At 37.6% G+C, this 5,879-nt stretch overlaps 1 long non-coding RNA gene across 1 annotated transcript; it reads left to right on the forward strand.

Annotated features, from left to right (window-relative positions):
* Window positions 1–289: 289 nt before the first annotated feature.
* LOC106541764 (uncharacterized) lies at window positions 290–5,674 on the forward strand. Its single transcript, XR_001312997.2, has 3 exons — window positions 290–1,174; window positions 3,577–3,685; window positions 4,968–5,674. It is a non-coding gene; the product is annotated as an uncharacterized LOC106541764 (long non-coding RNA).
* The last annotated feature ends 205 nt before the right edge of the window (window positions 5,675–5,879 follow it).

Below are 5,879 nucleotides of genomic sequence, written 5' to 3' on the forward strand. Positions count from 1 at the left end.
TCAGAATTAAATTAACTCTCTTCAGCCAACTCTGAACAGTTCACTGGGAATTATAACTATGTCTCTCATATCCATTGGAAAACAACACAAGAAGCTTGTGAACACAAGATCCCTCATGGTTCTGTCTCAGTCTACTTAGGTGCATATTTCTCCACCTGATTATTAGAGGGCATGTCAAATGGAAAGAAGCCAATGTTAGTCTGGTGGAAAGAAACAGGATACCTGATTCTTCTAATGGAATCTTCTTGAGGAGCAATCTACCTTGATCTGAAGCAGTTAATCAGTAGAAAAGGGTCGTTTAAAAATATCTTTCTTTGACACGTACAGGACTTCCTTCTTCTACAGCAGGGCTCTCCAAACTTGGCAAGTTTAAGACTTGTGGATTTCAACTCAAGCTGCTGGCTGAGGAATTCTGGGAGTTGAAGCGCATAAGTCTTAAATTTGCCAAGTTTGGAGATCTGTTCTACAGGATGTATTCCTTTAGGAGCTGTCCTAAGTTCCCATTTTTATGGCTTTAGGAAAAGTTTGGCGAGATTCTTCCTTTACAGCTTCTTTGAGCTAGTTTACAATAAGGCTGTTTATAGTAATTTGAGTTAGTTTAGAGTACTTTAAATTTGTATATTTTGTGTGCTGTTAACTTTTTAGGTACCTTATGGGTTGAAAGACATTATATGAACCACAATCACAATAACAATAATACACATTATTTTAAAAAATATGACATGCCCGAAAGGTCATGGGAGCACAAAGTGGAACAAGTCACCGAAAATGGGACAGTGAAGATCTTGTGGGACTTTCGAATACAGACTGACCATCATTTGGAACCCAATAAGCCAGATATCATGGTTGTTGAGGGCCAAAGCATACAGTTTATTGACAAGAGATGCCAGAGTCGAAGAAAAACAAAAAAAATTACAAAATATCACTACCTGGCCATCAAAACTACATGGCTATGGATGAAACATATAACAGTGATACCCATTTGTCATCGGGGCACTTGATACCATATCCAAGAACTTTATAAAATACACTAATAAATTGCAGCTTCCTGCAATAATACCAGCAGAACTGCAAAAAACTGTGCTACTCGGAACATTGTACATTTTAAGAAGATACTTGGTTGATACCTAGGATGCTGGCAGCAACCCATATCAACCATCAGTACCAGTCAAAGGTATTTGTGACACATTTTTAAAAGTTCAGTTGACTGTGTTTCATATTTAATGAATTAAAGAGATAACAACAACAACAAAACAACAATAACAACAACAATAGCCTCAATAGTTACAGGTTGATTACAAAAGGTTAAAAGGGTTAAAAATATGGTTTTCATTGACTTCCCCTTCAGATCTAAATTTAAAGAAAGTAAAGACACTGGAGGTGAAACAAATATTTCTTTAGAGTTAAGCAGAATTGAGGAAATGTACATATTTTAAGACAATTTATAAAATGAAGCCAAGGTATGCAAATTTGCCCAGAACCTATGAAAAGCTTCGAGGAATGTGGGTGCATTCCAAATCATCAACAAGGTCATATGCTTATAACCCAAAGTTGGGTGCATATATAGACCACAAAATTGGAAGAATTTCCTCTCTTTATACATGGTCTCCATAAGGCAGGATGAATATACCTAATAGGTTATTCTTATGCACAAAGTATCATTAATGAAATTTTTTGAGGATATAGTTCATCCATTTATGTTATGTAATGCCATCTTGCCCTGTAGATGGCATCATTGTTCCATTATGTTACATTTTCTAATTTCATTAACATAGAAAAATACTGCAATTGATCAAAGTTTTAAGTCTGACCTATTGCGAAGTTTAATGAAGAGCTTTGCACAGTTTAAAGAAGAGCTTTATTTTGAACAATTTCCACCCAGTTTTACCAGGCAGAATATTCAGATAGAAATAAAATAGAAAGAAAACAAATAAAATGAACACATTTCATAATTCAGAAAATAGTAATCCATGTTGCTATCATGTTTCATATAATCTAATACTTTGGGCTCCTGATCTAACACTGGTATTGCCTGGTATGTTCCATTAATGGCCCTGGACAGATATTCACATCTATTACCCTGTTTCCCCGAAAATAAGACTTCCCCGGATAATAAGCCCAATCGGGCTTTTGAACGCATGTGCTAAAATAAGCCCTCCCTTGAAAATAAGCCCTCCCCAAAAATATTGCAACACAGCAGCAACCATGAGGTGGCCACGCTCACTGCCTCCTGTACCTCAAAAATAATAAGACCTCCCTGAAAATAAGGCCAAGCGCTTATTTCAGGGGGTCAAAAGAAAATAAGACCCGGTCTTATTTTGGGGGAAATACCGTAGTATCCACTGATCTCAGGGAAACCTATGAGTATTGTAAGCATTTGCAAGCACATTCACATGAAATGTTTGCACAATTTCCCCCTACCATATATATCATAGACACAGGCTGATAGATTGTTTTTAGGGGGAAATAATAGAAGAAAAAGTATCCAGTAGATTCCAGTGAAATTAAACAGGGATTAAGAGTTTATGTGGCATTTATAAGCCATGGGATCTATTTAATTTGGGGGGTGAGCAATGTGTAGCCTTTGAGTTATAGTTAGCCACCAGCACCTGGGAGCTAAAGCCAGTTTGGTCACTGATCAAAGAAAAATGGGCTGTGCTGAATCATAGCTGGAGAACTATAGAGCTTGTAGTCTTCATTTAATTGGTAGTTACATAGCTGTTTTCTGTGTAACATCTGAACATTTCCTAAAAGAACTGCAATGAATATATTTATTTAAAGGATGTACATCACAAGTTAGCAACACAGAGCTTGTAGCCCTGGCGCTTGTGTTATCCTTCCAAAAAGAATGTGCCTTCCCCAAAATTAATTGTTTGATTTTTAAGAACAAACTGCAGGATGCGTGAGTGATAAACAAGGCTGGATTTTCTATACCCAGGCTAGGATTATTTGACTGATCCTGGCAGGAGGAAACAAAACACTGTTATTCTTCTGGGAAGACTCTCATCTAGCATTTCAGCCCGGTTTAGTCCATTAACTTTTTGCAATGCTCATGCTTGGAAGGTTTGTCTAATTTAACTGGTTCTTTTTCTTCCTTTCCAACCCAACAAAGGTTTTTTTTTTCTGTTCATCAAATAGAATATGAGCAGATTTGATGGATGTATCTTGGTGGGAGGAACAGTAAAAGAAAGATCAAGTTTTCAAAATGGGTTAAGTCAGATGAGGCAATTTCCCCTTCAAATTCTTTCAGTGTTTATCTATGGCAGTGGTTCCCAAACTTGGCAACTTTAAGACTTGTGGACTTCAACTCCCAGAATTCTCCAGCCAGCAGAGGAACCACTGATCTATGGAAAAGGCAGATGCAAGAGACTTACAATATTATTGCCTCCTTCAGTCTAAGCCCCTTCCACTTGGTCAAGTGATCTAGGCAGAAGAATGTGCATCCTCCCCTCAGCTTCTCAGCGCACCCACATACACAAATGTCTTGTCAATGCTGATAAAGGACTTGGGGAACCATGTCAGATGTCATGCTTTAAGTGTTTTCCCTGTCTTATTTTATCTCTCTGTTTTATCCAGAGGTACTTTAGGGTACTTTGATGAGAACGGCATCAAAGAAAAACCAGAAAGTCCAGTTGCCTTCAGAAAAAGCACCTTTGGGACAACTATGATCTGGATGACTGAGAAGGTCCATAAACATCTCCCTGTTTTACTTTTTATAATAGTTCTGTCAGATTAAGTACAGTATGTTGAGAGAGTTTGGCCCCAGGCAACACTTAATAATCTTTATGAATTGAATTATTGAGATACTTAAATATCATCTGTTGTATACAGTTTTCATTGTCTTTTTCTCCGTCCCCTTCTATTTCCTGAGATTTTAGTTTTCGCATGTCTTAGAAAACATCAATATCTCACATGTACTAAGTTAAAATCCTCAGGATAATAGAATTTAATATTAACCAGTATCCATCTGTACTTTCAATCATTTCTGCATGCATGGAAATGTACACCCAACAAACTTAAATATTAATTTACAAATTATATTTGACTAAAACAAGAACAGACTGAAAAAACACACTGTCTTAGGTTATCAGTCCAGCATCATAGCTCACTTTTGCCAGGTACTTTTCAACCATCATGTTTCTGTATCAGGGGTGGGTTTCAACCGGTTCGCGGCGGTCCCTGTGAACCGGTTGGTCGCTGAACCCGGAAGTAAGTAACTTCCGTGAACGGCGAAGGGTGCGCCCGCCCGCCCGCCCGTGGTCCTTACCCGGTTTTGACGAGTTCTGCGCTTCCACACATGCGCAGGACACATACAGCGCCTGTGCGATCGTCCAGGAGCAGCTGGAGCGTCGCGCAGAAGCTAGTACGCATGCGTGCACTGCGCGCGTGCACGAGGACGCCGCCGGCCCCGTTCCAACCGAACCGGTTGGAACGGGGCGAGAAACCCACCACTGTTCTGTATTCTCCATTGGACAAAAAACTACAGTTTTCTTCAAGGGTGAAAGCGTATGTAGTTTTTAAAACAGCACAGAATACATTATTCTGCATAGAGCACAGCTCTACCCCCTCCCCCATGTCCCAATAGCTGATATGACCATAAAAAGCTCACTAAGACCATTAAGTGGTCTTAGTTTAAAATAATGCTGTGAATATTTGTTTCATGAAATAAATAAATTAAACAATAAATGCCAAATAGAGGGGGATGCGTTACTAAAATCATGTTTTTTTTATGAGTCAGTAACCAAGGAAAGCTTAGCTACCTTCCTAGATTATTAGCTGCTCTTTGAGGTACACACGCTAGTTAGATATGAAACAAAATGCTATTACATTGAGGAAATTCCATGCCCCTAATTGACCTTCTAGCCTTAGGAGCAATACTACTTTTAATTAAAACCATTTGATATGTTCTCTTTAAATACTTATATATTGGAGCTGAAATGATTATGTACTTCAAAATGTCTTTGCAGAACTCTGATTCATACACATGTGATTCTGTTGCCAGTCTATCAACAGCCTGGAGACACATCTGTGCATCAATAGAACAACCAATAAACAATGAAGTATTCCAGTGTCAATGAACAATGAAGTTGTCATCAATGTAGGAAAGAAAATTCCTACCATTTTCTTCTGTTTATGTGCAATATATTGCAAGTTATAAGTAAATTGAATCAGAATGCAGAGAGAAACATTGGAAAAAGTCACAAATCATTAAACATTAGGGTAACAATCAGTGAGTTATAAATAAATAATGTTTATTTTTGAGTTTTATACCAAGGTCAAACATTTTAGAAGTTCTCTGATATCTTAGTATGCCATCATTTGAAAATAAACTTTCAAACAAACTGTCATCCACTAAGCTTGCTTTCAAAATTGATTCCTGATGTATTGCATGTACCTTGACCGGGCACAATCTTTCTCATGTATGTATCTGTCTGTCTGTCTGTCTGTTTGTCTGTCTGTCTGTCTGTCTGTCTGTCTGTCTGTCTTTCTACTGGCCGATCTGCCTCTCTGTATCTCCCACACAGATTTGAAGTGCTACATTAACAAAGTACCATCTGTTCTAAGGGGAAAAAAATAGTAGAAAAAATAAAACAAAACACAATTTTAGTATTCATATGGCAAAATGGTAGTAGAAAGAATGTTTTTATACAATTTTTTGTTTGTTTGATAGCTTCTATTCTACTATCATAATTCCTGATCTGCAAATTCCATATCCTGTTTTTTTTCTTCCTATTTCTATGGATTTTTCTTTAAAAGAACCCTAAAACTCATCCTAATTGGCCAACTTATTCAATGTATATTTAAATAAAGGAACGGAATGTGGAACCAGGTGATTCATGTTCAAATCACTCAGGTGCCACTTGGTGACAATAAATGAC

Source organism: Thamnophis sirtalis, unplaced genomic scaffold (assembly GCF_051295495.1).
Source record: "Thamnophis sirtalis isolate CommonGarterSnake01/CBP01778 unplaced genomic scaffold, rThaSir2_p1.2 scaffold_5, whole genome shotgun sequence".
NCBI classification, from domain to species: domain Eukaryota; kingdom Metazoa; phylum Chordata; class Lepidosauria; order Squamata; family Natricidae; genus Thamnophis; species Thamnophis sirtalis.